This window comes from Callithrix jacchus, chromosome 19, assembly GCF_049354715.1.
Source record: "Callithrix jacchus isolate 240 chromosome 19, calJac240_pri, whole genome shotgun sequence".
Lineage (NCBI taxonomy): Eukaryota > Metazoa > Chordata > Mammalia > Primates > Cebidae > Callithrix > Callithrix jacchus.
The window spans coordinates 27,245,515-27,261,655 of NC_133520.1; the positions used below are offsets into that span (position 1 = coordinate 27,245,515).

Consider the following 16,141-nt stretch of genomic DNA (forward strand, 5'->3'; position numbering starts at 1 on the left):
TGAAACGACCCCATTTACCAGAACAACTGTGAAGACAAAAGTTTCCCCATGCAACAGAGATCGACCCACTTTACTGAGCTCATAAGGAGCCCACATCAACCTTTTTTTGAGGGCATACATATCATCAGTAAAATTCAGCTCTGTGTCATGGCATATGACATTATTCAATATCCATCTTGATCTTAAAAGTTCATTTCTGGAGAAAATAAGGCCAATAAATCATATTTTCTTAAACATTTGAGTTTAATCATTTATGAGATCATCTTTAAAAAGTCTTCAATGGTAACAAAAAGGCATGGTAACAACAAAAATGGCACAACAAATAATGTACAATTATTTTGGGGTTGTGTGTAAAATTTAACACAAATATAAAATTGAGTTAAAATGATGCTTATATAGAAAATAATTTTATTTAGTGAGCTTGCACGTATGAGGGTCTTTTCTATTCTTGTTATACTATGAATTGTAGAGCAAATTAATAAATAGTATTCTTTTAGTATTTACTTATTTGTTTAGCTATGTTATGCCAAGAGAAATTGGTAGTGATTAAAAAACAGGGACAGTTTTTGTAGATTCTTCTTTAACAAGAAATAAGCTGGACACCTTTTATATAAGTATTGTTATTAATGGCAACAACAGATCTCGAACACTGTAGGCAGTGCGCCTGGAATTTGTAAGAGACACCATAAAGAGGCCAAAGGAAGAAGACCAAAAAAGTGTGGGTTTATCTTTCATGTATATTAATCCCCAGTAAGACAGGACCTGATACTGCCACATCTCAGAGGAAGAAAACAAAACCATTACTGGGTAAACATCCCCAGCGAGGAGCCAACGAGACTCGGAGGCCCCGTCTGCAGAGGCAGATAGCAGCCACCCATCCATCCATCCATGACACACTCCCATTACAGAAGAGGGTCTGCTTTGTGTTTATTGGGTCTGGAGCTGATGAGGCTGCAACAGACGACCAAAATAACAGAATGGAGGCAAATCACTTAAAACATCTGAAATTGCATAATTAGTTGATGTTATGTATTTCCTAACTTATTCCTCAACTTTGCTTTCCACTAGGTGCTGAGAGCATGGGCATACAAGCAACAGGAGTTTATAAAAGGCCAGTCTTTGATGCAGACAGAGCTAAGCACCTCAGTAGTGACACAATATAAACTTCACTACATGAAATCCTGGAAGTTGATGTAAACAGCTTTTAATAGCAGTGAACATTTGTTCGCTTTGTTTAGACCATCTGGATGTTCCATTGTGTTCAGTTCAACACTGACTGCCACCGGGTGACAGTTGATATATGTTAAGTACAAGCAAAGTGCCGCAGCCCACTCTGGGGACCTTAACGAGAACTTTTCAGTGTTTTGTGGATTATTCTGTCAGATCGCAGCCGAGTCGCCTGCATCCTTTATGGCTACATGCCAAAGTCCTCCGGCTTTTTTATCAAAGGAGAGTTTTGCTTTTACTGTTTGAAAGGTTAGGAAAACTATGCCAAAGTTCTTCTAGGCAGCTTGGAGAGCACGAGCTGACAGCGATGATTTCCAATACGGAGGAGAGAATAAAGAGGACCTCGGATCCTAAGAGAATCCAGGCTTTGCTTGTTTAATATGCAACATGTCTGACAAACAAGCCATAAAAACACCACCAAAGAAAATCTGGCCAATAAACATAGAAAGCGGTTGGTTTGCTGAAGAGGAGAGATTATTCCTTAAAAGCACATTCTCCTCCACCCGCACAAACCACTGAGTGGTGTGCAATTGTGCATACGCATGTTTACTTTCTGACGCAAAGCAGCCTCCACGTGCTCATCCTGAGGTTGCACGAAGCAGAATCATTCAAGTCAAAAATGCCACTGCAAAAGGGGGAGAGAGAATGAAACAGATCGACATGACTTGTATAAAGATTACGCAAGCACAGTTGGGGCCCTGCAGAGCAAAGAAAAGGCTTGAAAGTCTGCCCTGACTCACTTACCAGCCAGTCCGGCTTTATTGGAACATCTGCGAAATGCTCAATTTGCTCTTCTGGAGCTCTTCGAAACCACTGCTGTTGCTGCTGCGTGGTGAAACACCGGATGAGGCATGATGGAGCTGGGACGGCTTGGGATGAAAATATACTTCTGGCTTCTTGTTCTTAACTACATCATTTTAAGATGATTTAATAAATTCGATTTTACTTCGCTACAGAAAACATAGAAACTAAATAATGTCCAGGTTGAGTATCCCTTATCTGAAATATTTGGGACCACGTTTCAGATTCTTTTGCATTTTGGAATATTTCATACATATAATGAGCTATCTTGGGGATGGGACCCAAGTCTAAACACAAAATTCATTTATGTTTCATGTACACTTTATGCATACAGCCTGAAGGTCATTTTATACAATATTTGTAATGCTTTTATGCATAAAACAAAGTTTTGATTGCAACCTGTCACATGGGGTCAGGTGTGAAATTCCCTAGGTGCAGCATCAGGTTGGTGCCCAAAAGTTTCGGATTTTGAATTTCAGGTTTTCAGATTCAGAATGCTCAACCTGTATTGCCACAACTCGATCTCAGATTCTTGTTCATGCTGGAAACATAACGATCCTCTTGTGTTTGAAGTCCTGCCAGATCTCAATGAAAAGTCCAAACGAAGGGCAGAAATTGTATGTATAAGTGAAATCTATGATTGACACAACTCTGGGCACATGATTTAGATAACATGTGGTTCTAACAAGTACCACAATCATTTCCCTTTCCTTCTTTATCTTAGGTAAGGAAAAGCCTGTAGGAAAAGGGAAATGATGAGATCAGATAGACTAACCTATGAAATGGGGATACTGATATCCCATCATAGATTTCATCTAAGGATTAAATGAGTTAGTGCCTGCAAAGATGCCTGCTATAGTGAGATGTTTCGACAAATGGTGATTGAACAAAATTGGCCGCTAGACAAAAATCTACTGGAAATTTGATTATGTAAATCATTATATAGGCAAATAAGGATCTCTGACAATATATTTTTAAGATACAGTAATAAACAGATAAATAAGTTATTTTTTGAGAGAGATCTCTATGTTGTATTGAACAAATTATACTAAGAATTCTTAGTTCTATTTATGGATTAATTATATATCAAGAGCAAGATAAGCTTTCCAACTGTTTCTAGAGATTTAGTTTATCTCCTAATTTTTTTATGGTTACAAATTAAGCAAAAAATGCTATTTAATAGTTCAAAAGAAAAAGAGCACAGAGAAGATTACTGGGAGTGTATTCTCTATTACATCTGGTAAATAAAATGTATATGTGTGTTATTGCGTACATTGCGTACCACTCAGGAGAACTTTTAAAGTGCCTAGAACAGTACATCATAGAAGCACAATAAATGGTCATTGACTGAATGAAAGAACCCTTAAGGGTTCCATATCTGTATTTCTACAATACAGTAATTTTGAGTCTTAGCAAACATCAAACACAATTGCCACAAAAAAACCACTGTGAGTTTCTAATATAACAATAAACAACAACAAAGGCCGGGCACGGTGGCTCAAGCCTGTAATCCCAGCACTTTGGGAGGCCGAGGTGGGTGGATCACGAGGTCAAGAGATCGAGACCATCCTGGTCAACATGGTGAAACCCCGTCTCTACTAAAAATACAAGACTTAGCTGGGCATGGTGGCGCGTGCCTGTAATCCCAGCTACTCGGGAGGCTGAGGCAGGAGAATTGCTTGAACCCAGAAGGTGAAGGTTGCAGTGAGCCTAGGTCGTGCCATTGCACTCCAATCTGGGTAACAAGAGTGAAACTCCATCTAAAAAAAAAACAGCAACAGCAACAACAAATGACCAAATAGTTAAAATTTTCTGAAACAGAAATTTTCATCAGAACTTAACTGATTTTCCAAAGGGTGGTGAAGTAGATATGGATTAAACAATTACTTTGATTTTTAAAAAACTTCATAGTCTTTATTGCCCTAACATTATAGATTTCAAAGTGTTTTTATATTCAAAACTTATTTAAAATGACCCATCTTTATGCCTTTTTCTCAGATAAAGCACAGCTTAATGCATATAGTTTTAAACAACTGTAGCTGAATTATTAGAATCATGTTTGCTTTTTCCATTCACTTTCACCTCTCTCAACTAAGCCACATCCAAGATAATATATGTAATATGAAAGGAGAGAACAAATACTTTCTGTGGCCAATTGTGTCTTCAGAAGACAGCCATAACATCTCCCATTCCACAAGCTCTTCTGACACTCTGACCTTGGTGCTCCTCTCTTCCAAGTGCCGGGGTCTGTGCCCCCTTTCTTTGAACCTGAGAAGGCATTTATGATGACCTTAACCAACAATACGATGGGAATAATGTGATGCACCTTCTAAGGCTAGATTTTTTTAAATGCCATGTACTTTTGCTTTGTTCTGTTGGAACCTGGCCGTCAGAATTGTGTTTCCAGGAGACGACGCGAGCTGCCTCCCGGGTAGGCCCACATAGAAAGCCCCTTGCCCCAGCTCCGGCTTGGTTCCTAAATGACATTCAGCACCAACTCACCAACCATCAGAGTGAACCATCTTGAAATCAGATTTTCCAGCCCCTAGTCCAGCTGTCCCGCCAATGCCACATGGGCAGAGATGAGCTCTGCTCAAGCTTGAGATTCATAAGCAAAAATAAATAATTTCTTTCTCATAGACTACTGTGTTTTGTGGTGGCTTGTTAGACAGAAATACGAAGCACATATAGTTTCTAAGATTAGAATTCTTAGACTCTACAAAGCTACATGTATGTTTATTACTTGTAATATTTTGCTTAACTGGTCGGTAGAGCACAATTACTATTTGTGGGACTTGTTAGAAATAGTAAATGAGATTTTAATACTAGAAAATTGGATTGAAGCTCTTATCTGAACTTTATATTTCACCTAGAAAACATAAATAACCTTCACCTACTAGACAGAAATAACAATTTCAGGTTGACTTATGCTTTCTAGAAGCTATCCATACTAGCGGCTGTGAAACAACAATGTTACATCAAATAACTTGATTATATAAACACTGCTAAGTCAGTTGGGTACACTGAGCCAGAGTTTCATTTAAAAAATGATAAGACATTTTCTGAGACTTAAAACTTGGTTATTAATCAAATGAAAGAATATAAATGGAAAAACACTTTGTAAATCATAAATCATTCTACTAGAAGAAGTCAATATTTTAAAATACATGCATGCAACTTATTTCAAAATCTAACAGTTAGCTCCAGTTAGACATACATGATCAGAACATTGTAAATAATACATTTATAAATTCATTAATCCTTTTTAAAATTCCACACTAATGAAAAATAGTGCATTTTTAAACAGCTACTTGGGCAGCAGGGGACTGGATTAGATGACCTCTTAAAGTTCTCTTCAGGTCCTATGAATCTGAGAAATACAAGCTGTCTTGCTATCTACAGACACCAGTTCACAGAGGATTTTAAGTCTAATTCCAATTATCTGAATTATTTGCATTATACAAAAATGAAAAAAGTCCATTTCAATGCCCATATTAATAAAGTAATAATTAAATCATCTTCCATGATAAATGGCCTCAATGTAAAGATTATTTCATTTCTCAAAAACTGGAATATCATTTGCTTCTGATTTTATAAATTATCATTTAAGTATTTTTGATTTTCCAAATGTAAGTCTTTTAATAGCCACAGAAACAAAGTTCTATTCCAAATCCACAGACTGCAGTCTTCAAGAGAGCACATTTCTAAATAATCATATTTCATACAGGTCCCAAAAATAAGTAGCAAAATATTTTTTTAAATCACATTGATGCTATCTTACTGAGGGGATTTTTTTTAAGTGTTAAATGAACTACATTAATATTCATGACTTCATCTGCATAAGCAGTAAAAGAGCTTTATTTGATTCCTCAATTTTCTGTATAAATAAGTGTTTAAATATTTGCTACCTCGGAAACAGCAACAGCAACTCATTAGATACTCAAAAATTAAAGCAAAACATAAAAAGCAAATTTTGATCAAATGTATTGGTAGGAATGAGCCAATGATTCAACAGCATCTGTACTATAAAATGTAATGTCACCTAGTTTTTTAAAAAGTGAAGATGCTAATTCTGCTGATGAAGATATTGTTTTTCCCCTCTTGTGCCCTATTCATTATGCAAGGCTGCAGAATATGAAGTGGAGATGTGTGATCCGGGCGATCTAATGATCTCCCACACCTGCTCATCTGGTACGATTTTAATTAACACTCCAAGGAGGTTTGTCAAGAGTAATCAAAAACATTGTCGCTTATAAAGCTGTGGCAAGAAATCAATAGTTTTCATCAGAAAAGGTAAGGTCTGGCATAACTGAACCATTTAATTGCTTCATTCCAATAAACAAAAACTGCACATTTTAATGACTTGATTCGGGAGATCAATATCTAACCACATATTGCATTAAACAGCAACATGTGGTGGGATATTCGGAGTCATTTCCATTCCGAAAGCAGCATTTCTCTTTTTTATTTCATCCCGAGTGGCAATAGGTTGCCGCGCCTATGCGGTGCTATGATTTATATCAAATGAGTGACCTCTAGGGCTGTAAGACTAGAACGGGTGACTAGCTCTCAATGGTAAGCTACTGGCACTTGACAAAGTGCCTGAAGCAGAATGAATTTACTTCTCTTTTCCTCAATCATCAACAGGCTCTGCCCTGACCCCCGTTCTGACTCCTATAACAAGATCTCCTGTCGCTGCCTGAAAAATTTATGGTCGCGTCGACTTCTCATTGAGCTCGAGTGAGTACTTCTGTCACCTTCAGTGAACTGAGTCCGCAGGAGATTTAACTAAACACCAGTCCTAGTTTAAAAACTAAATAAGTGTGGTTCCTGTAAAGCAGGAGGTGTCCAAAGGCATCTGTTTCCAAACAGTATGATATTCTAAAAAGTTACATTTTTCTTTGTACCACATTTAATTCAAAGCAACATTTGGGTCCCAAAATTTGCTTATTCATGTGGTGCCATGAATGTGAAACTCTCCTTAGTACTGTAGACCTTAAGAACTCTCTATTTACTATTGGTTGCCACCAGAAGACTGACGTCCACAGGGCACTTAACTCATTGTGATGGTTAACTTGAAAACAGAAATTCCTATTAACCTTCAGGAAATACTGTATGTAATATGCATACACCGGATACCCTCATGTTCGGCTGCAATAAATACACGGATATGCACAAGGAAATAAAGACATCAGATTACATAAGCAGTCTAATGCATTTGGTGCATCTTTCTTCAGAAAGATATTTTTAAATATGTTGTCAATAAGGACTTTAAAACAATGACTTGAAGAAATTTATATATTAAATATCAGGACATTATAACATTCACTAGTAAAACATACACATAAAGCATAAACCCACATTTATGTAATATACATGACTTTTAACAATCAGCTTAAGCAATCCAAATGAACATTTGCAAACCCCTGTGTCAACCACAAGGCAATTAAAAGATTGACGTTTGATGGTTTATTCCATCTCACTAAAGCCTTACACAAAATTTCCACTCCCTCTTTAATTTTCAATTCTTCTACCATCCCTGCTTCACAGCTCCTGGCTATTGGCTTTTACAATCTGTCCCTAGGGAGTGAGGAGTTATTACCCCTGTCGATGGAAGAGAAAGGGATGTTATTCCCTTGTCACTCTCTCCGGCTCCAGCAGATTCCAAGTGCTGATGTATAGCCTTCATTGGAGAAAGGCGGCTGAGATGCTGTTAGTCCTCAGGCCTGTCAGATCCATCTACCTGTGCCATTGGCATTACTTACTGGAGTCAGAGTGACACTCGGTGTCCCCAGAGTCAACCAAAAAACTCCGGAAGCAAATACTACACCAGGCATTCTGCTGCTGTGGAGTAAACAGCATGACAAACGTTCAAGCCCCTTAGCAAAAAGGACTTTGCAGTCCTGGCCACAAAGCTAAATGTGAAAGTTTGTAAGCAAACTCCTTCAGAATTGTGTAAGTTTCTTTTGTAAGTCACTGAATATAAAATAAACATTGGGATGACTTGTGAAAAAGCTGAGGAAGTCTCCTTAGAAACATTTCTGAGATGCTGTACCAATTGTTCACATTGCTTTAAATCATTCAATTCCTCTTATTACTATGATTTCATTATTACATCATGACAGTTGAGAAACTGGAAATTTCTACTTAATTCATAATTTACAAACCTACATTCTCATTCTCTCTGTGTCTGTCTGTCTCTTTCTCCTTCTCATTCAAAATAGAAACAATTGCTTCCATTAATTGTCAAAAAAATCACAATATAATACATTAATCTTAATTTCTAGAATTCAGCCATGAGTTCCCTATCCTAAGAAATGTCTTGTCAGGCTCTAGGCCATGAGACTCTTCCAGCAAAGATACGTAGAACCTTTTATTGTTTTTGTCTTTGGTCTGCACCTCACATCTGTCCTTCTCCCACCTCTCTTTAACCAAGGTGGGTAAGCAAAGGGCGCTCGGTAAGAGTCCTTGCCTGGCCTGACCTGCTGAATGAGTTAGGAGGCCTGGGTCCTGAGGAGGTCAGTGTCAGAGTCACCCGGGTCTGGTGCAGTGGGCTCCAAGATTCATATGCCATGTTAGTAAAAAACAAAAACCCTTGAGCTTACACCTGCAGCAGATGCCTATTTTTTGTCTATAAACTGTACTCGACTACATGTCCAAAATAATTTCCCAGAATCCTTAAAACCAAATAAGCTTCAGATTTTTCCAATTTTAGCAGAATAATAGGGTGCAAATACCATACACTATGTAACACCCCAGTGGGGATCCAGGGCAGCGTCACATAGTGAAACACATTAAGAGTTCTACAAAGAAATGGATGATCATTCTAATTATTCCTACCAATTGCATTAAATAAAGACTCTTGCCACACTTCAGTTCAGGCCAGTTCAGGCCGAACAGCCAAATGAATTACAAAATAACTTCAGGTTTTCAAAGCTTTTAAAACACCAGGAGCGTGGATAAGGGATTGTGAACCTGTACTCTACTAGATCAGGTACGGCATAAAACCTTTGCTAAAAAAAATACAGCGGGGGGGAAAAATACAGGGGAATGAGATAAAAATAGAAAAGGAAATTCCAACTTTTTCCTTTTGTATATCCACAGTGTACACACTGCATTTTGGAAACCACTCTTTGCTAGTTCTTAAGCAAGGCTACAAGAGGTGTACGCACAGTTTAAATTTGCCCCGAGCAGAATGGGCTAATATTCAGGAACCAGTGCCACAGAACCAGACTTCATAGCTCCCTTCCCCTCTCTTACAGAAAACACAAAACTGCAAATTTTCTACAGTTAAAAGCCAATACCCAAGCCAGTCGTGCCAGCCCCCTAACTCCTTAACGATGTGCAGTGCCTTTATAGGTAGACTTGCACCCGTAATTGGGAAGAAAGAGAAGACTAAGACATGACTTGCAGGTAAGTGCGGTGAATTGAAGAAAACAATTCCTTGCCAAACTGATTATTAATCACCTAGGGGACGACACTCACATAGTTCAAATTTTGTGTTTGTTAACACTCTTCCAAATGACCAGCATTAAGTGGAATTGACCCAGCCTTACCATTGCTGGTAGTAACATTTTAGTACGAGTCAATAATCTATTTCCCAGAGTGACCTCTGTTACCCGCAAGGAGCCAGGTGAATAAAGAAGCAAAAGAGGCTGAAGCACATTGATAAAGGGTGTATTTTTTGCTTGAAATCCTCAACGAAATAAGTTTAAAACTGTAACATGAAGCACTTTCCACAAGGAGCTACCATTCATCATAAGTGGCTCTTCCTTCAACCCTGATGGCCAATTCCTTGTTCACTCTTACTCGTTTTTTTTTTTAAATGAGAAGAACCACAAGGAAGCCGAATGAATGATTAATGATGTCAGGGAACACCTAGACTACTCCTAAGTGTTATAATTTCCTTTTCTCTAAAGTTTTCCTTTGGCTTATATTTATGTTCCTCACTTAGACGAGTGGGTGGTGCTTTTCTGATCACTGATTGCTCTCCCAGTGACAGTGCTAGAAGCCCAAGCAGCGATTCCATCTCAAAAAAAAAAAAAAAGAACTATTTGAATTTTTTAAAAAGTCCAAACCACACCTATCACCTTTGTGTACCTGTTCTTTGTGCTTTAAATACGCGTCTCATAGACACACTACTGCTTACTTAAGTCCTGAAGGTTTTCAACTTTCCTTTCAACCTTCATGTGATGGTTAATTTTATGTGTCAGCTTGGCTGGGCCAGATAGTTGGTTCAACATTATTCTGGGTGTTTCTGTGAGGTCATGGGTGGGGTTTGGTTGAGATGAACATTTAACTTAGTAAACTGAATAAAGCAGATTGTCTTCCATAATGTGGGTGGACTTCATCCCATCAGTTGAAGGCTAGAATCAAAAACCTGAACCAAAGGCTGATTCAAGTTAGAGAAAATTCTCCTGCCTGCGAGCCTTCAAAATAGGACAGAACATTGGCTTTGCAGATTTTAGACTTGCTAGTCTCCATAATTCCATGAGCCAATTTCTTATTAAAAAAAAAAAAAAGAAAAGAAACCCAAGCAGTGTAGACCCCTCACAGCCCACCCCGCCTCACTCATTCCTATCTGGTAACTATGGGCCACTCAGTTTGGGACAGACACAGAAGCAGACTTCATCGTTCTCCTCCCTCCTCTTACAGAAAACACAAAACTGCAAATTGTCTACAGTTAAGAGCCAATGCCCAAGCCAGCCCTGCCAGCCCCCAAACTCCTTAGGGATGTGCAATGCCTTTATAGGTAGACTCGAACCCATAATTGGGAGAGAAGAGGAAAAGTCAGACAGGTACAGTGGCTCACGCTGGTAATCCCAGCACTTTGGGAGGCCGAAGCGGGTAGATCATGATGTCATGCATTCAAGACCAGCCTGGCCAACACGGTGAAACCCCGTCTCTCCAAAATATACAAAAATTAGCTACATGTGGCGGTGTGCACCTGTAATCCCAGCTACTCAGGAGCCTGAGACAGTAGAATCACTTAAACCTGGGAGATGGAAGTTGCAGTGAGCCGAGATAAGGCCACTATACTCCAGCATGGGCAACAGAGCAAGGCTCTGTCTGGAGAGAGGAAGGGAGGGGAGGAGAGGGGAGGGGAAGGGAGGGGAGGGGTTACAGCTCGCAGGTAAGTACAGTGAAAAATCAGAGCAATCAGTGATCACAATCCAAGTCTCCTTGTGACAGAGAGGTGGCAGGAGATTTGACACAGAAGAGAAGAAAGCTGTGAGATGCCAGCCGGCGGAAGCAGAGTCAGAGAGAGTGGGTGCCACGCTGCTGGCTTTGAAGATGGAGAACAGGGTCGGCGCCAGGGAATGCAAGGAATGTGGGTCTAGAAGCCGGAAAAGGCAAGAAACGGATGCTTCCCCTGAGCCTCTGGAGCGAGTGCAGCCTTGCTGACACCTTGATCTTGGCCCAAGGAAACTGATTTCAGACTTAACGACCTCCAGAACTGTAAGAGAATAAATGTGTATTTGTTTTAAGCCACCAAAATTTGCAGGAACGTGTTGTCGTAGAAACAGGAAAGTAATACATCCAGGATGCTCCTATATTTATATAACAAATATCATATTTCAATATTAAGACTATGTTTTTGATACAAAATGCCTTATATACTAAATATACTCCTTTTTTTTCCTTAGAAAGCTTTGTATTAAAGGTGTTATATGAAACGGTATCAGTATCTCAGAATTATAATCAAATAATTCTACTTGGAAATTCAATTTTTAAATCCTCAGGAAAAACCTACCAGAAGCAAACTATTCATAACCTATTTATCACCTAAAATATTCAAATATATTCCAAAATGCATTTTAATCCAAAATCAGATTTCCTTTTAGATGGAGAAGGCAAACAGAATGGAGTTCAATTCCCTTATATTTGCATTTATTTTAGGTTAAACACTTACACTCAGGTAAGAACACTTCTAAGACTAGGGAACATGAAGTGGACAGAAGAGCTGAATAGCCTCCCCAAACCTTGAAAAACCGACATGAAATTCATCCTAAATCACTGTGGGACGCCTTAGCACTAAAAATGTCCTTCAGATCATTCAGTATTCTCCATGTAAACCTCTGATTCCTTCACGAAAACCTAAAATTATAATATTTCAAGAACAGTCCAGGTACAGTGACTCACACCTGTAATTCCAGCACTTTGGGAGGCCGAGGCAGGTGGATCACTTGAGATCAGGAGTTCAAGACCAGCCTGGGCAATATGGTAAAACCCCCGTCTCTACTAAAAATACAAACATTAGCCAGCGGGGAGTGGGTGGCAGGCACCTCTAATCCAGCTTCTTGGGAGAATCACCTGAACCCTAGAGGCAGAGGTTGCAGTGGGCCTCGCATCACATCATTGCACTCTAGCCTGGGCGACAGAGAGAGACTCCATCTCAAAACAAAACAAAACAAAACAAAAAAACACAGATGGAGCTTTCAATATTGAACTGTAAAAACGTTATGCACTTTTATATGTCAGGTTTATATCATTTCCAAGTGGTGACCACTAGGTACAAACCCAGAACGTGTTCTCTCCAGTCAGAGATTCATTCACCACCTTCAATGCCATCAGCAACAACCTTCACTGCAGGCAGAAGGTCTCCCCTCCATCCTCTGAAGAGGAACCAGTAAACCACTTCCTTCTCCAAGCTCTGTGCCTCCCGTGGGAAGCCTAACATGGGGATTACAGAGATAAGTGTAAAATGTTGACCTTCAACAGAGAATCTAATAAATAATACTGAGAGTTTCTAGTAAATAATTAAACTCTGGCTGGGCATGACGGCTCATGCTTGTAATCCCAGCACATTGCGAGGCCAAGGCAGTAGGATCACTTGAAGCCAGGAGTTTGAGACGAGCCTGGGCAACAAAGTGAGACCCTGTCTCTAAATAAAATAAATGAATAGAATAAATCAAAAATTAGCTGGATGTGGTGGCATGCACTTGTAGTCTGAACAACTTAGAAGGCTGAGGTGGAAGGATCACTTGAGCTCAGGAGTTTGAGACTACAGTGAGCTGTGATCACAACACTCCACTCCATAATAATGGATGATGATGATGATGATGATGATAATAAAATTTGCAATGTCTCCCCTAATACCACTCAAATATGGTGAGTGGTATTAGGGGATGACATTTGCAAATGTCTTGTCTTCATTTCCATGCCCGTCACCCTAATTTAAGTATCATCCTTTCACACCTGGTTTATTGCAAGGTCCTCTTTACTGATCTCCCTTCATCCCTCCTTGAGTTTCTCTGACTCTTTCTCCAATGAGCAGCCTAAACTATCTGTACTAAATGTTAATCTCATCACACCACTTATTCCAAATCCTACTTAAAAGCCTTCAGTGGTTTCTCCTTGTTCTCAGCAAGATCAAAATCCTTGCTAAGGCAAACAAAGGCCCTCCAAGGCTAACCCTGGCAACCTCACCATTTTATCTTCTCCCTTAGGCTCTCTGCCCTCAGCAACACTGAGCATCTTCAATGCTCCAAATGTGCAGAGTTCCCACATATTCCAAGGCCTTCCCTTTTGTGGCTTCCGCAGGCCCAGGATGTGGCCTCAGATACCACCCTTGCTCTTTGCTGGACTAATTGCCAGTGACAAAGGAGTTCTGAGGACTAAGCAAGTCGGTATTTTTAAAGCCCTTACAGCAGCATCTAGCAACAAGCAAGGTATGTTTTAAAGTAATGATTGTTACAAATATTAGTATTATTACTCATCCATATGGATAACCACGGAACTTAGTTCCATAGATTTCCACAGCAAACCTTCAGACTCCCAGTCAAGTTTCCTTTTTTTTTGAAACAGAATCTTGCTCTGTTGCCAGGCTGGAGTGCAATGGCGCAATCTCGGCTCACTGTAACCTCCGCCTCCTGGGTTCAAGCCATTCTTCCTCCTCAGCCTCCCGAGTAGCTGGGACCATAGGTGAATGCCACCACGCCTGGCTAATTTTTGTATTTTTGGTAGAGACGGGGTTTCACCATGTTGACTAGGATGGTCTCGATATCTTGACATTGTGATCCATCCACCTCAGTCTCCCAAAGTGCTGGGATTACAGGCTTGAGACGCCGCGCCCGGCCATTTCCTTATTAATGCACTTATAGAACTGTGTTCAGGGAGTTTATCTCACTTTGTAATTATGCATTTAATTTATGTGGTCACTTAAGCCCATCTCCCTTGTTGGACTATAGAGTCCAAGAGAGCAGGGGCTATACTCTTCATCTCTCTGGCTTCCATGGTGCCTGGCTCTAGTAAAGGTTTAACATGATGATTGCTGAATAAATGCGTAGTACTACAGAATGTAAAAATTGCTAGATTCATTTAAAATATAGTGTTAATATGTAGACCCTATGGCATATACAAAATTCACTTAGAGATGCCCTGGAGAGGGGCATCAAAGAGATACTGAATTTAGTCATCTCTTGCCACCACAGTGATGCAGAACTGTGCAAACTCAGTGTTCTGCAGCAAAGCACTGACTGAGTCTGAGCTCCCCTAAGTGACTCCGCTATGGGGAAGACCAGCTGGACTCGCGTGTGAGTTGGGTATGGACCTGCTCCACATGTCTCTCTTCCTCCCCAGACCAATGGCTACCTGGGACAATCACTTCCTAGGGTGGATCCCCAGAGCATAAGTCCCAAGAGCAATGTGCAAGCACATCTGCTGTCAGTCTTTTGGCCAAGGCAAGTCATATGCCAAGTCCAAAGTCAACAAGACAGAGAAGTATACGCTGCCTGTGGTGAGAGGGGAGAGGAGGGATTATCTGATGAACAATAATTTAAATGATCACAGAAGGTCATGCTCCAGAGCAATTGAATGTGAGGCAAAATGAGATGCCAGGGTCACTGCCAGCTTGGGGAGACATGCGACAATGATGAAGTCACTGTAAACAGAGGCAACACACAATGGTATCAAATATAAGCCCTAAATTCAAAATCACAAATAAGAGCCACCCTGGAAAATCGATGCACAATGGAGACGCTTCTCCCTTTGGCAACTCTCTTACCATAGTTATCCATATGGATGAGTAATAGCTGGGGTTTATTTAGCTACAGTAGTGAATGTGGAGGAAGCCTTACCCCATGACTGGAAGAGTGTAAAAAGTGAATGTGCAGGGAGGAAAAAAAGGCAAAAAAGAGAGAGAGAGAAGAAATTAAGTGCAGTTAGACTGACAGAATTAAGAGTAATTTTATCATCACGTTTTGAAGGCTTCTGGAACCTTCTGCTATGTCCTCTGCTTCTCCTGGCTTAATAGTCATCATACATTTTTTTGTTTATCTCTCTTCCTTTAGTTCCCCTACACTCATGAAGGCAAAGACCACAAGTCTGATGCACTCCCCACTATATCCTCAGTCCCCTGGTACATAGTAGGTAGCCAAAATCATTCATGGAATGAATAAATACGTGAAATTCATAGTTGGATGACATCTAAAATTACCAGCTAAATAAGGGATTGCTTTCTCCTGTTTGTCCTGTAACAATAGGATTTTGACTCACTTTTAATAAATCATTTTTAAAATTAGGAATATTTTTAAAGTCACAGTGTCTGCTACTTTTGCTGGAATCTTCTGCCGTCTGGTTCTCAACCGCTGCTAATTCTAATATAAGATAATTTTCACTACAAAGAAATACTGTTGAATTTTCTTCTGTAAACAATATCAACTCAGCATATTATTGGTAACAAACACTTTAATCCCAATTTTCTACTTATTCTTCCAACTGTAGCTCAGACATCACCACTTTCAGGAAGTCCTTCCAGATGCCCCCCGCACCTTCAACCTAAGCCCAAAAGCCCCTCTTTTGTGCTCACAGTAATGACTGTGCACACCTTCTTTTTTTTTTTTTTTTTTTTTTTGCACTGGCCATAATCTTGCATATTAGTTATAAATTAACACTTGTTCAGAGGAATTGGGCATATGTGGCAGGTGATGCCTGTGTGACCTTGGCCAGAATCCTCCTCATCAGGGCTTCTACTGACTTAGACTGGCTTTTTTTCTTTTTAGAGATGGGGTTTCGCCATGTTGGTCAGGCTGGTCTCGAACTCCTGACCTCAGGTGATCCACCCGCCCTGGCCTCCCAAAGTGATGGGATTACAGGTGTGAGGCACCATGCC

At 39.9% G+C, this 16,141-nt stretch overlaps 1 long non-coding RNA gene across 1 annotated transcript in view; it reads right to left on the reverse strand.

Annotated features, from left to right (window-relative positions):
- Positions 1-224: 224 nt before the first annotated feature.
- Positions 225-16,141, reverse strand: part of LOC128930193 (uncharacterized) — a 62,525-nt gene continuing 46,608 nt past the window's right edge. The window contains exons 2-3 of the long non-coding RNA XR_008477875.2: positions 1,972-3,788; positions 225-1,852 (exon numbers count right to left, since the gene is read on the reverse strand). This is a non-coding gene — a long non-coding RNA (uncharacterized LOC128930193). The remainder of the gene's footprint in view (positions 1,853-1,971; positions 3,789-16,141) is intronic.